Below are 17,038 nucleotides of genomic sequence, written 5' to 3'. Positions count from 1 at the left end.
GTACCCAGCATTGGATTCTATAATAGACTGCTGCCATTATTTGTGACTTCATTGCTATAGAGTAGGGTGGCCAATCCCGGGATCGGGATCGGCGGGATCCCGGGATTTGGCCACTAAAACACCGGGATTTCAATTCCAGGATTGGAGTTTCCACTCCCAGGATTTCGGGATTAGACGGCGCATGCTTCCCATCCCAACCCTGGCTGTCTGAGTCAACAGCCCGCCCAGCTCCAATGTCAGCCCGAAAGCCCGCCCACCCACCCAGCTCATCGCACACCCGCCCGTCCTGCTCATCGCCCACCCGCCCGGTCCAACCGCACCACAAAGTAAGAAAATAAGCAGGGTGCCCGGGGCGGTTTTTGTATTAGGAATGCCAATCCCGGGATCCCTGGAATCCCGGGATTGGGCATTTTTCAATCCCGAATTCCGGGATTTAAGTATTTTGATATTGCTAACAGCAAGAAACTGCTCCAAACCAGCTTCACGTGTATGTAATAAAGTTTTATCATTTAGGTTTATTTACTCACAGAGGTTATAAGCTGAGCGGTATCCTATCACACCCTGCCTCAACACTTAGAGATAGATCTTCGCATAGATAAAGATACATGTACATTTAAAAATATATATGTTTTGCTTTATTGAAACGTAAATGATGCACAGAAGTCGCATCCACATAAATACATTCACTAGCAAAAATAGAAATTGATGGTGCAGTAAAGATTACATAAAGGGCCTTATTCTGGTTGGTGCGGCCGGGCCGTACGCGTACGTTCCGGGGTTTTTCATGATCTGCGCATGCGCACATTCGCTAATGCGCAGGCGCGAACACTCACCAACGCTTACGGACGGGTCTCTCCGTGCGAAAAAACCTGTACGCGAGAGTACGGGTATTGGGGGCAGCATAGGGGTGTGTTGAGGGGAGCGGCCGAAATAATGAGGGAAAATGGGCGTAAATATGGGCGTACACGGGGGTGTGCACCAAAAATGAGCGGTGCTACTACCGCACGATCGCCTAAAGCACCGTTCATTTCGGACACAAAACAGGCGGCCGCCAACCGCCAGCTCAGACCACCCCTACAGATACCGCATGCCAGCGTGCGCCTGGGTTTGCTAATTAACGCTGATTACTACTCAAACACATACACCTGAATGTAATAAGCAATGCTGCAGTCTATTAAGTCAAAACCATGATTTCACTACCTGCAAGCCACACACAGCACTCAAACACATTGGAAGCTTATCTTTCTATACTTCTCTACATTTAAAGGTTTGTTTAATTTAAGGTAAGAATCTTTTTAAGACCTGCTTATATATGCTAAGGTAGGTATTTGTTAAACAGTTATACACATTCACTACATGCTTTCATAGACTTTACACAGTAGCACACTCAATCTACACAAGTCGACATGTGTCAACGTGTTCACTCTAATACAAACATAGGTTTTGTATTTATGATACAATAACATAAACCACATCTAACACCTACAAAGGATGTTTCAGCAATGTTTTAAGCCCATGCCCACTATTTTGCACACAATCTTTGTATAGTACCCAAAATACAGAACTGTACCACTATCTGATCTGCTATGACTTGGATTTTACTACACTCTGGATGTAAGATGCCACCAATCACATTATTGCACTCACATCTCTCTAACAAAGGATTCCTACATCTGCTTATGACACTGTAAAATCATATATATTTAAAAAGTTATACATGTTTGTTCACAAGCAATTTTCTCATGTTTGGCCGATTCACACATCTTTTTTTAGGGAGGACACATATGCATTCCTACACAAATGTACCTTTTGACCCTTGTTTGTCTGCCTCACCCACTCCATGAGGAAAGCATTGTTCTGGACCTGCTTTTACCTACTACTGTAGGAGCTACCTCACCTGCACACAAACTGCTTTCTCACCTATTAAGTTGCTCTGCACATGTGCTGACACAAACTAATTAGCAGGGAAAAGTTGGATAGGAACATGGGAATGGCCATGGAGAGGGTTACACATGGGAAACTTCTACCACACTTCAACAAATGTTCAAAAATACCCTGGTCAGTAAGTACACATAAATGTAGTATTTGTTTCACACAAGAAATTACACATACAACAATTTTGTTTTAATTGGTAAAATAAATTTATTTGCTGTTCAGCATCACAGCTTCTTTGACACTTTAATGTCAGAAATCAAATAAACAAATAAAATAGACAACAAAAAAAAACAACAGCCAGAACAAGAGGTTGCATATCTCCAAACATGTGTTACCCTGCAAATGCAATGGTGAAAGAAATGGGGACACCAGAATACGTACTGCAACAACCAGGGTGAATACTAAGCAAGATACACACCACCAAAAATTTATCCTGCATTTGTAGAGGTCAAAATAAGAACTTTAATGCCCATGGCACGAAAATGGATCGATGGCCAACTCAGGAAGTGGATGTCCAGTGCAATTTAAACATTTGGGGTCCAACCACAGAGGAAGTGAACCAGGTCTCATTATTTGGGCCCTTTTTTCCCCCTTTTAGATGGGGCCTTGGGGACAGGGGCCTTTGGCTCAGATGGCTTGCGGCGTCTTCCCCTAGTGGACACAGGAGGGTCAGCAGAGGTGGAAGGTTGGGGAGCAGCTTGGGGTGGGCCAGCAGATGGGGGATTGTCCCTTAGGGACCTGGCGGTGGTCAGCAGCTCCGCAAGAATTTCATTCTGGGGGCTGAGGTGTTGGCCAATGCTTTGCATGCCAGCCGCCAGAGTGTCATTCATGCGGTTCAAGGCCTCACACTGCTGCCTGTTTGTGGCCTTCCACTCCGCCAGAAATTCCCCAACCTGCTGCTGACGGATCGCAGCATCCACCCCTTGCTGCTCGATCCTCTCCAGCATCACCATCACGCTCTCATCCCATGTCTCCTGTGGCTGGGGGTGTCGTCTTGGTGGAGGCTGGACCACTCGCTCCACCTGTGGCTCTGCAGAGGAAGATGCTGCCGGTTCATCCTGGGTTTCTGCTTCTTCTAGGATAATAATTGAAAACAATGTCACCATCACATACGCACAAAAAAATATCTTTCAAAATACAATGCATTACTCTGACTTACCATCAAAAGCAGCAGCAAAGACCTCCGCCGGGAGCTCACTATCCATATTGGATATCCCCCTGACCTCGGCCACATCAATGACGTCCAAGGTGTCCTGCTCCAGGGGGGTATACTCCAAATTATCTGGCATAGGCCCTCTCCCGGTGGACATGCTGTGGTTGTACCAGTCAGTCATCTTCCTCTTTAGTGTCGTTTTGAAGTCTGTCCACCTACAAGTTTAAAAATACAAATATCACCATGAGATATGTGCACCACTGTGCTACGTGACATTTCCTAGTGTGGGTGATCTTATGTTTTTGAGCCATATGTGTCCCACACACACATTAATGTCTCCATTAGGAGGCATTTCAGTGTCTCATCTCATTCATTAGGCCACTTAATGCACATACATAGATCACTATGCAGAAATGACATCATCCATGGCCAAATTATGCACCTCCACCTGTTGTGAAACTACACATTCCACCATAGCTTGACAGTGTGGTTATTATGGAGTAATTTAACTATGGGATGGCATACTGGGATGTGTAGTTTCTCACCAGCTACATGTGCACAGTTTGGTCATTCTTGTTTCAGTAGCATCATATGGAACATGTTACAACAACTCTTCACATCACATACTTCACATGAGCAGAACTGTGCCCATAACCTCACATCACACCAATGGTGCATGTTTCATATATCAATGTGGGTTATTAGACATGGTTGTGTTCACATGTGACATTAAAGTGTAACACTATCTACAAACACACCTTTCTATTATTCTCAAAACATACATGTAACATATATACACACATATGACATTATCAGGGGGACAAACACACTTGCCTTTTCTTTACCGCTAGCCAATCTCTGACCACTGGTGACACCTGGTTCACTTCCTCTGTGATCTTGTCCCAAAGGTTTCTCCTTGCACTGGCACTCGGCTTCCTGGTTGCCAATTCTATCCATTCGCGTGCCCTGGGCACTAAAATTCTTAATTCTGCCTCTACAAATGCAGGGTTTCTCTTTCTGGTGGTGGTATCCTGCTCAGTCCTCACCCTAGATGTTGCAGCTTGTTTTCTGGTGGCCCCAGTTCTCTCACCATGCACCTGCTGGGTCACACCTGTTTGGAGAGATGCAACCTCTTGTTCTGGCTGGTTGCTTGGCCCTTGTGGAGCTGGTGGAGGTTGAACAGGGCCTGTTAGTGAGGGGCCCGCTTGGTCTTGCAGGCTACTTCTCTCTTGAGCCCTCCTTCTCCGCTCCTGTTCCCTCTTGTTCAAAGCTTCAAGCAGGGATTCTGCTGTAGCTCTCTGTAGAGCGTCCTCAGCTGCGGAATCGTCTGAACTAGACATGTTTGCAGCAATTCTGGCCTGCATCTGACTGAATATTTATATGTTAATCTCCCGCCATGAACAAGGGGGCGTATATTTTTCCCCGCAATGTAGTTGCTCATTTACGCCGATATTTCCCGCCGATAATTGCCGCTTAAATTACGCAGGTCTCAACGCACCTGATCAATCACCTGTATATGCACATACACAGGTTGTGGAGCATTGTGTGCTACATCGTGAAATGTGTGCACCTGTCATTCCAATGATGAGTGTTGTCAGCTGGTATCTGTTGGAGTTCGTGTATGCTTTGTGAGTCACATTTCAAAACATCACGTTATAATGCTTTCCTTACATATGTAATGAGTATGAAATTGTCATACACCAACATGTTGCATTGTGCCCCTTTTAGCAGCGTCTTTATTAGTAGACGGTTGCGTGTATTATTTTCCGCACACTGTATATACAGTACGTCTCTCCATGGAAATCGGTGTATTGTGCCCTTTTATCAGCGTCTTTATTAGTAGACGGTTGCGTGTATTATTTTCCGCACACTGTATATACAGTACGTCTCTATACATTGAAAGCATGCTGTTGGTTATGGTGTGTGTATATCGGAACGGTCCGCGTAAGTTTCTATTCGCATCCAGTTTGTTAATGTAAGAAGGATTAATAAAGTTAATACTAAACAAACAATTTTTTACACCAATCAGCAAGCACCAAAAGTGATATATGTACCTGCAATTATTAACTGCGCCATTGCCACTATGACTTCAACCAGGGCTTGGGCGTTTTCGACACAGGAGCTGTTGGCCTTGGTTGAGGTCATGGACCGTCACCTGGGGCCCAGGGGCCCATATGTGTCCAACATGGACAAGCGGCGGGCGTAAACTGCTGCCCGCCGCCTAATATACACCCGGACCGGCGTCCGCAGAAGCCTGGGCCAAGTCGAGCGGCGCTGGTCTGACCTGCGCCGGCGGCAGCCAGTGTTGCTTTGTACACTTCGCCGCCATATTGCCCGATGTAAGTTTTTATGACTAGTATGTCTGCGTTTTTTTGCAAATGATTTCTGTACTTTTTATAAATTTGTTTCTGAGTATGTGGGTGTATATGGGGTGTATAGGGGGTGTATAGGGGGTGTATATGGGGTGTATATGGGGTGTATAGGGGGTGTATAGGGGGTGTATAGGGGGTGTATATGGGTGTATAGGGGGTGTATAGGGGGGGTTTAAGTAGTTGCTCAGTTTTTGGGTGTAGCATATCAATTAGTTTGCATGATAAATGTCTGAAATATAACAGCAATGATTATTTGGAAGGTTATGAGCATGACTAATGTGAATTTTTCTTTCCCCCTTTTTTATGAAACCCAATCTTCGATTTCTATGCCATCAACATGAACATTTCAGCACGGGCAAGGGCACGCATGGAAGCCCGGGAGGAGGCAGCCCGGGAGCAGGCAGCCCGGGAGCAGGCAGCCCAGGAGGAGGAAGAGGAAGAGGAGGAGGAAGAGGAGGAGGAAGAGGAGGAGGAAGAGGAGGAGGAGGAGGAAGAGGAGGAGACAATGGGTCCAGCTGGGGCCCACCAAATTTCCACATCCCCTTCCACCAGCCACTCCCCAACCCCCACCCACACCCCTACCCCCACCCACACCCCTACCCCCACCCCCTCCCCCTCCCCAACCCCCACCCCCTCCCCAACCCCCACCCCCTCCCCAACCCCCTCCCCCTCCCCAACCCCCACCCCCTCCCCAACCCCCTCCCCCTCCCCAACCCCCACCCCCTCCCCAACCCCCACCCCCTCCCCCTCCCCAACCCCCTCACCCTCCCCAACCCCCACCCCCTCCCCAACCCCCACCCCCTCCCCAACCCCCACCCACACCCCTACCCCCACCCCCTCCCCACCCCATTTCCAACCCCCCTACACCTCTCCACCACCCACCCCCAAACCTCTCCAATCCCCACTCCAACCCACTACCAGTATCCCAAGTCCTATCCCATCCCCCTTGCTCCTGACCCCCCCAACCACCGCACACCCAACCAGCGGCGAGCAGGATGGCTCAACCAGCCGTAAGTAAATAATGTGTCTAATGTTTACCTACACATTTCTACACATAAACAATCACAACAACCACATATGTGTATCCAACATCAACATTAGTTGCAACATATCACTGCAGGGCGACCATGAGGTGTGGCCTGTCCTTCTCCAGGAACAAGGGTCCCCTTGGTGTTTTTTTTGGAGTGTGGCCATGCCTCACCCCTTGAATAATTGACATAACAGTACATCCAATGACATATCCGACATTAGTGGTGTTGTAGTTATGTGGGTCCAGGTGTTGGGTAACTCCACTTCCCAGCATGATGTGCAACATTAATTTATAGATTGTTTTGTTCATAGTGTGTGAGGCCATGCGGATGCATGCTTTACAAACATAGCTTTAGGCCTATATTTTGTACAGCAATGTCCTAAATTTAAAATAGTAAGGCGTGCTTAAGCCGCAACAATGTCATAACCCTTAAATAGCACAGCCTAATTGTGAGGTTAGAGGTGAGTCCCCCAAAACCAAACTACCAATTGGGATACAGCATACATTCATCCACTAAGGAGTAATTTTTTTATTTTTATGTAATATGTACAGTATGTGTGTGTCAACAAAATAGTATTTTGGACCATGTTTACAGCATACCCATCTTCAATGTAGTGGAAAAATGTATGTGGCCTTCACACTTAACTCACAAATTCATATTATGTTACAATGCAATAAACATTTATGTATATGATATATTAATTATAATGTGTTTTTCTCCTTCACTACAGACACTGAACAGCACCAGGAGGAGGTGGACAACATTTTGCGGGAGATATTCCTAACCCTATTTTATTTAAATATTCTTTTTTTACGTTTGGAGGCCCTCATTTAATTTATTTTTATTCCCCCCCCCCCTTATTATGTTTGTACGAAATAAACGTTTTTTGAAAGTTAGAAGTTGGCGGTGTTTTTAATCATAAATATGTGAGAGGGTTTGTAAGGGCAGGTACATACAGATGTGTCATGTAAGTTATATTGGTAATTTGAGGTGAGGGGTAATGAATGATGTGTGAATGTGTGTGTTTTGGGGTGAAATAACACATAGTGAAAAGGCATGATTTTTTATTGTTGTTAGATGAAAACATCACACATAACATCAGGGTAGGTATACATGTTAAAAAAATCAGATCAAACTAATTAGGGACATAACTTAGTACATACACACAAACACCAACATAAATTTATTTCCAAGTAAAAGCAATGTGGGGACACATAGATAGTGATTAAAATGCCACATTAGAACATAACAAATATACATGTAATGAGGGTTAAAATGTTGTTTTATTAGGGTCTTTATTAAGGTAGACAATTGAGTTAATAGAAAACAATAATTGAATAACAATTAGAATAATTAATTAATTGTCAGCATTTTAGTTGAAAGGCAAGATTTGCAGGTCCATATATGTGAAGGGTATGCCAGCGTACACGGACGTACGCTCACTCTCACGAGCGGTGACATAAGCTGAGTTTTCTATTGAAAACTATAGGGACCCGTCCGTGCAAGCTGGCGTACGCTCAGATAGCCGCAAGAAGTCGGTGTGAAGACGGACGAGAGACGTCCGTAAACGTTGGCGTACGCTCTGTTGTACGCCAGTTGTCGGAGTGTAAGGGCTGGTCCGTCCGTGTACGTTGGCGTACGCTCATTTGTACGCCACTCCCCTTCTACGTTGTTTCTGGCCGTACGTATGCGGCTGATTTGTGGGTGGACTTAACCCCAACGGCCGCGTACGGATAGCGTACGTTAATAGTGAACGTACGCACGTTTGGCCGCTACAATCAGAATAACCTCCAAAATGTGGTGCAGGGGTTTGTATATGCTCACCATGCTTGTATGGGTTTCCTCGCGCAATCCCCCCAAAAATATACTGGTAGGTCAATTGGCTCCCAAGAAAATTAACCCTAGAATGTCTGTGTATGCGTGTACATGCGGTAGGAAATATAGATTGTAAGCTCCACTGGGGCAGGGACTGATGCATATGAAATATTCTCTGTAAAGCGCTGCGGAACATGTGTGCGCTGTATAAATAACTATATAATAAATATAGCTAAAGGAAGAACCTTATTTCATAGAGATTTAGGGCAGTGGTCAGGGAACTCGGTCCTCATTACCCCACACAGGTGCACAGGTGTACTAATTACTCACAGACATATTTTATAAGGTCCGCAGGTGGAGTTAATTATTTCACTTGTGATATAGGGGTAGATTTATTACCCGTCGATCAGGGGAATATGCGCTTTCCCCGTGCGTTATGGCAGGGGATAGCGCTTCCCCTGATCTATGACATCCGCCGAGCGGGCGTCTAGCGTACAGCGCTGTGGGGCAGGAGGCATAGCGCAGCTACGATATTTCGTAGTGCGCGCCTGCCTCCTGCCTAATTTAGGAACGGTCAGCATCGCTGACCATTCCGCCGCCTGCAGCTATCGACTTCGACAGCTGCAGGTGGCGTTGCCCTATGCCCACAGCAGGGACAGTGCTGGGACAGTGCTGTCCCTGCTGCTGGCTCTGAGCTGCGCTGAGGATCTTGCGGGAGTAGCGAGATCCAGCGCATGCGCAGTCAGCCGGCCGGGGGGAAGCAGGCAGCGCGTCAGTGTTAACTGATGCGCTGTCAGCTGGAGGAGGCATCGCCGGAGGGGGGAGTTAGTGCTCCCCCGCTTCGGCGGGCAAGATGTTAGTAGATCTTGTCACTCTCCCCTCCTGCTTCGCGAAGCAGGAAGTGTTTTAGCGGCGCTTTTAGCGTAATGGGGTAATGAGGACCGAATTCCCTGACCACTGATTTAGGGAATGATTCAGGCCTGCTTGGACGGAGCCAAATTATGCACACTTTCCGATAGTGGGAGTATGCTCATGTGCAGACCCCTGTGTGCAAATGTCTTTGGTGAATATCACAGTTGCCGAGGGATTGGCTTTGTTGAGGGAGGGAAGGGGGCTGGAGCAGGGGACCGCCCAGCGTTTTATGGGCATCCCCCATACAAATGCTGGGCATTAAACTGAGATGGCTGCGTGGTGTGTGCAGCTGATGTCACATGACATCAGCGCCCGACCTGAATTCTTCCATCTCCGTAGGAAATAAGTCAGTCTAGACTGACTTTTATTTATGAGCAGGAAGAAAAAATAATTCGATGGTCAGTGACCACCCTCTCGCATGCAGCCTTGTGAACAGGTCTGAATCAGGCACTTAGGGCCTTATTCTGGTTCACTCTCAGAAGCAAATTCCTTCTCAAATAGACAAAACCATGTGCACTGCAGGTGGGGCAGATATAATGTGCAGAGAGAATTAAATCTGGGTGGGGTTTTTCGTCAAAATAAGATCTATATTGCAGTGTAGAAATAAAGCAGCCAGTATTTTCCCTGCACAGAAACAAAATAACTCACCCAAATGTAATTCTCTCTGCACATTTTACATCTGCCCCACCTGCAGTGCACATGGTTTTGTCCATTTGAGAAGAAATTTGCCTCTGAGAGTGAACCAGAATAAGACCCTTAGAGAGAATTTGGCAGGTCTTGCATGTCATACCATAGGATGGTACAAAAACACAATACATATACATTTATCTAGCAGAATACCTGTTTAATCTTGGATCGCTACCATTTACCATCTTCTGCACACACACTTTAGGGCACTGCATACATTCAGCAGTGCAGCCGCCAGCTCCTGTGTATATGAGAGTGACAACTTTTGTTACATTTTGTCCCCCACAATGAGCCTAATTCAGCAATTAGAGAATTTGCAATTTGAGCAATTATCAGACAACTGTGGAGGTCCAAATAGCGACAAAATATCTGTACGCTGTTTAACTGACAGGAAGCTGGCATCTAGGAGGTTATTCTGATCGGTGCGGCCAAACGTGCGTACGTTCCATATTAACGTACGCTCTCCGTACGCGGCCGTTGAGGTTAAGTCCACCCACAAATCAGCCGCATACGTACGGCCAGAAACAACGTCTAAGGGGAGTGGCGTACAATTGAGCGTACGCCAACGTACACGGACGGATCAGCCCTTAGACTCCGACAACTGGCGTACAACAGAGCGTACGCCACCGTTTACGGACGTCTCTCGTCCGTCTTCCCGCCGACTTCTTGCGGAAATCTGAGCGTACGCCAGCTTGCACGGACGGGTCGCTATTGTTTTCAATGGAAAACTCAGCTTATGTCACCGCTCGTGAGAGTGAGCGTACGTCCGTGTACGCTGGCATACCCTTCACATGTATGGACCTGCAAATCTTGCCTTTCAACTATAATTCAGACAATTAATTAATTATTCTAATTGTTATTCAATTATTGTTTTCTATTAACTCAATTGTCTACCTTAATAAAGACCCTAATAAAACAACATTTTAACCCTCATTACATGTATATTTGTTATGTTCTAATGTGGCATTTTAATCACTATCTATGTGTCCCCACATTGCTTTTACTTGTAAATAAATTTATGTTGGTGTTTGTGTGTATGTACTAAATTATGTCCCTAATTAGTTTGATCTGATTTTTTTAACATGTATACCTACCCTGATGTTATGTGTGATGTTTTAATCGAACAACATTAAACATTCATGCATTTTCACTATGTGTTATTTAACTCAAAAACACACACATTCACACATCAATCGTTACCCCTCACCTCAAATTACAAATATAACTGACATTACACATCTGTATGTACCTGCCCTTACAAACCCTCAAACATATTTATAAGTAACAACACAGGCAACTTCTAACTGTACATGAACTTTTATTTTTTTTTTAACAAAAATTTTAAACTTGAAAAAAAAATTAAATGAGGGCCTCCAGTTGGCCAAAAAGAATATATAAATATAGGAGGGTCAGGAAGATTTCCCTTATTATCCGTGCCACCTCCTCCTGGTGCTGTTCAGTGTCTGTAGTGAAGGGGAAAAACACATTATAATTAATATATCATACACATAAATGTTTATTGCATTGTAACATAATATGAATTTGTGAGTTAAGTGTGAAGGCCACATAAATTTTTCCACTACATTGAAGATGGGTATGCTGTAAACATGGTCCAAAATACTATTCTGTTGACACACACATACTGTACATATTACATAAAAATATAAAAATTACTCCTTATTGGATGAATGTATGCTGTATCCCAATTGGTAGTTTGGTTTTGGGGGACTCACCTCTAACCTCACAATTAGGCTGTGCTATTTAAGGGTTATGACATTGTTGCGGCTTAAGCACTCCTTACTATTTTAAACTTAGGACATTGCTGTACAAATTATAGGCCTAAAGCTATGTTTGTAAAGCATGCATCCGCATGGCCTCACACACTATGAACAAAACAATCTATAAATTAATGTTGCACATCATGCTGGGTAGTGGAGTTACCCAACACCTGGACCCACATAACTACAACACCACTAATGTCGGATATCTCATTGGATGTACTGTTATGTCAATTATTCAAGGGGTGAGCCATGGCCACACTCCAAAAAACCACCAAGGGGACCCTTGTTCCTGGAGAAGGACAGGCCACACCTCATGGTCGCCCTGCAGTGATATGTTGCAACTAATGTTGATGTTGGATACACATATGTGCTTGTTGTGATAGTTTATGTGTAGAAATGTGTAGGTAAACATTAGACACATTATTTACTTACGGCTAGTTGAGCCATCCTGCTCGCCGCTGGTTGGGTGTCCGGTGGTTGGGGGGGTCAGGAGCAAGGGGGATGGGATAGGACTTGGGATACAGGTAGTGGGTTGGAGTGGGGATTGGAGAGGTTTGGGGGTGGGTGGTGGAGAGGTGTAGGGGGGTTGGAAATGGGGTGGGGAGGGGGTGGGGGTAGGGGAGGGGGTAGGGGTGTGGGTGGGGGTAGGGGTGGGGGTAGGGGAGGGGGTGGGGGTAGGGGAGTGGCTGGTGGAAGGGGATGTAGAAATTTGGTGGTCACCAGCAGGACCCATAGTCTCCTCCTCTTCCTCCTCCTCTTCCTCCTCCTCTTCCTCCTCCTCTTCCTCCTCCTCCTCTTCCTCCTCCTCTTCCTCCTCCTGGGCTGCCTGCTCCCGGGCTGCCTGCTCCCGGGCTGCCTGCTCCCGAGCTTCCATGCGTGCCATTGCCCGTGCTGAAATGTTCATGTTGATGGCATAGAAATCAAAGGTTGGGTTTCATAAAAATGGGGGAAAGAAAAATTCACATTAGTCATGCTCATAACCTTACAAATTATCATTGCTGTTATATTTCAGACATTTATCATGCAAACTAATTGATATGCTACACCCAAAAACAGAGCGACTACTTATACCCCCCCTATACACCCCATATACACCCATATACACCTCCCATACACCCCCTATACACCCCATATACACCCATATACACCCCCCATACACCCATATACACCCCCTATACACCCCCTATACACCCATATACACCCCATATACACCCCCTATACACCCCCTATACACCCCCTATACACCCACATACTCATGAACATATTTATAAAAAGTACAGAAATCATTGAAAAAAAACGCAGACATACTAGTTAATAAAAACTTACATCGGGCAATATGGCGGCGAATGGAACTCAGCATCACTGGCTGGCGCCGGCGCAGGTCAGACCAGCGCCGCTCGACTTGGGCCAGGCTTCTCTGTACGCCGGTCCGGGCGTATATTAGCCGGCGGGCAGCATTATATGCCCGCCGCTTGTCCATGTTGGACACATATGGGCCCCTGGGCCCCAGGCGCCGGTCCATGACCACAACCAAGGCCACCAGCTCCTGGGTAGAAAACGCGCTAGCCCTGGTTGTAGTCATATTGGCAATGGCGCAGTTATTAATTGCAGGTACATATATCACTTTTGGTGCTTGCTGATTGGTCTAAAAAATTGTTTGTTTAGTATTAACTTTATTAATCCTTCTTACATTAACAAACTGGATGCGAATAGAAACTTACGCGGACCGTTCCGATATACACACACCATAACCAACAGCATGCTTTCAATGTATAGAGAGACGAACTGTATATACAGTGTGCTGAAAATAATACACGCAACCGTCTACTAATAAATACGCTGCTAAAAGGGCACAATACACCGATTTCCATGGAGAGACGTACTGTATATACAGTGTGCTGAAAATAATACACGCAACCGTCTACTAATAAATACGCTGCTAAATAGGGCACAATACACCGATTTCCATGGAGAGACGTACTGTATATACAGTGTGCTGAAAATAATACACGCAACCGTCTACTAATAAATACGCTGCTAAAAAAGGCACAATGCAACATGTTGGTGTATGACAATTTCATACTCATTACATATGTAAGGAAAGCATTATAACGTGATGTTTTGAAATGTGACTCAGAAAGCATACACGAACTCCAACAGATACCAGCTGACAACACTCATCATTGGAATGACAGGTGCACACATTTCACCATGTAGCACACAATGCTCCACAACCTGTGTATGTGCATATACAGGTGAATGATCAGGTGCGTTGAGACCTGCGTAATTTAAGCGGGAATTATCGCCGTGAAATATCGGCGTAAATTAGCAACTACATTGCGGGGAAAAATATACGCCCCCTTGTTCATGGCGGGAGATTACCATATAAATATTCAGTCAGATGCAGGCCAGAATTGCTGCAAACATGTCTAGCTCAGATGATTCCGCAGCTGAGGACGCTCTACAGAGAGCTACAGCAGAATCCCTGCTTGAAGCTTTGCAGAAGAGGGAACAGGAGTGGAGAAGGAGGGCCCAAGAGAGAAGTAGCCTGCAAGACCAAGCGGGCCCCTCACTAACAGGCCCTGTTCAAACTGCACCAGCTCCACAAGGGCCAAGCAACCAGCCAGAACAAGAGGTTGCATCTCTCCAAACAGGTGTGACCCAGCAGGTGCATGGTGAGAGAACTGGGGCCACCAGAAAACGAGCTGCAACATCTAGGGTGAGGACTGAGCAGGATACCACCACCAAAAAGAGAAACCCTGCATTTGTAGAGGCAGAATTGCGAATTTTAGTGCCCAGGGCACGCGAATGGATAGAATTGGCAACCAGGAAGCCGGGTGCCAGTGCAAGGAGAAACCTTTGGGACAGGATCACAGAGGAAGTGAACCAGGTGTCACCAGTGGTCAGAGATTGGCTAGCGGTGAAGAAAAGGCAAGTGTGTTTGTCCCCCTGATAATGTCATATGTGTGTACATATGTTACATGTATGTTTTGAGAATAATAGAAAGGTGTGTTTGTAGATAGTGCTACACTTCAATGTCACATGTGAACACAACCATGTCTAATAACCCACATTTATATATGATACATGCACCATTGGTGTGATGTGAGGTTATGGGCACAGTTCTGCTCATGTGAAGTATGTGATGGGACAAGAGAAAGTGTGTTTTTGAAAGAGTTGTTGTAACATGTTCCATATGATGCTACTGAAACAAGAATGACCAAACTGTGCACATGTAGCTGGTGAGAAACTACACATCCCAGTATGCCATCCCATAGTTAAATTACTCCATAATAACCACACTGTCAAGCTATGGTGGAATGTGTAGTTTCACAACAGGTGGAGGTGCATAATTTGGCCATGGATGATGTCATTTCTGCATAGTGATCTATGTATGTGCATTTAGTGGCCTAATGAATGAGATGAGACACTGAAATGCCTCCTAATGGAGACATTAATGAGTGTGTGGGACACATATGGCTAAAAAACATAAGATCACCCACACTAGGAAATGTAACATAGTCATGATGTTCACTAGCACAGTGGTGCACATATCTCATGGTGATATTTGTATTTTTAAACTTGTAGGTGGACAGACTTCAAAACGACACTGAAGAGGAAGATGACTGACCGGTACAACCACAGCATGTCCACCGGGAGGGGGCCTATGCCAGACACCTTGGAATATACCCCCCTGGAGCAGGAGGCCTTGGATGTAATTGATGTGGCCGAGGTCAGGGGGATATCCAATATGGATAGTGAGCTCCCGGCGGAGGTCTTTGCTGCTGCTTTTGATGGTAAGTCACAGTAATGCATTGTATTTTGAAAGATATTTTTTAGTGCGTATGTGATGGTGACATTGTTTTCAATTATTATCCTAGAAGAAGCAGAAACCCAGGATGAACCGGCAGCATCTTCCTCTGCAGAGCCACAGGTGGAGCAAGTGGTCCAGCCTCCACCAAGACGACACCCCCAGCCACAGGACACATGGGATGCCAGCGTGATGGTGATGCTGGAGAGGATCGAGAAGCAAGGGGTGGATGCTGCGGTCCGTCAGCAGCAGGTTGGGGAATTTCTGGCGGATTGGAAGGCCACAAACAGGCAGCAGTGTGAGGCCTTCAACCGCATGAATGACACTCTGGCGGCTGGCATGCAAAGCATTGCCCAACAACTCAGCCGCCAGAATGAAATTCTTGCGGAGCTGCTGACCACCGCCAGGTCCCTAAGGGACAATCCCCCATCTGCTGGCCCACCCCAAGCTGCTCCCCAACCTTCCACCTCTGCTGACCCTCCTGTGTCCACTAGGGGAAGACGCCGCAAGCCATCTGAGCCAAAGGCCCCTGTCCCCAAGGCCCCATCTAAAAAGGGGAAAAAAGGGCCCAAATAATGAGACCTGGTTCACTTCCTCTGTGGTTGGACCCCAAATGTTTAAATTGCACTGGACATCCACTTCCTGAGTTGGCCATCGATCCATTTTTGTGCCATGGGCATTAAAGTTCTTATTTTGACCTCTACAAATGCAGGATAAATTTTTGGTGGTGTGTATCTTGCTTAGTATTCACCCTGGTTGTTGCAGTACGTATTCTGGTGTCCCCATTTCTTTCACCATTGCATTTGCAGGGTAACACATGTTTGAAGATATGCAACCTCTTGTTCTGGCTGTTTTTTTTGTGTATATTTTATTTGTTTATTTGATTTATGACATTAAAGTGTCAAATAAGCTGTGATGCTGAACAGCAAATAAATTTATTTTACAAATTAAAACACAATTGTTGTATGTGTAATTTCTTGTGTGAAAAAAATACTACATTTATGTGTACTTACTGACCAGGGTATTTTTGAGCATTTCTTGAAGTGTGGTAGAAGTTTCCCATGTGTAACCCTCTCCATGGCTATTCACATGTTCCTATCCAACTTTTCCCTGCTAATTAGTTTGTGTCAGCACATGTGCAGAGCAACTTAATAGGTGAGAAAGCAGTTTGTGTGCAGGTGAGGTAGCTCCTACATTAGTAGGTAAAAGCAGGTCCAGAACAATGCTTTCCTCATGGAGTGGGTGAGGTAGACAAACAAGGGTCAAAAGGGACATTTGTGTAGGAATGCATATGTGTCCTCCCTAAAAAAAGATGTGTGAATCGGCCAAACATGATAAAATTGCTTGTGGACAAACATGTTTAACTTTGTACATATATATGATTTTACAGTGTCATAAGCAGATGTAGGAATCCTTTGTTAGAGAGATGTGAGTGCAAGAATGTGATTGGTGGCATCTTACATCCAGAGTGTAGTAAAATCCAATTCATAGCAGATCAGATAGTGGTACAGGTCTGTATTTTGGGTACTATACAAAGATTG

This window comes from Crinia signifera, chromosome 2, assembly GCF_055691185.1.
Source record: "Crinia signifera chromosome 2, ASM5569118v1, whole genome shotgun sequence".
Lineage (NCBI taxonomy): Eukaryota > Metazoa > Chordata > Amphibia > Anura > Myobatrachidae > Crinia > Crinia signifera.
Note: the sequence above shows the minus strand (reverse complement) of the source record.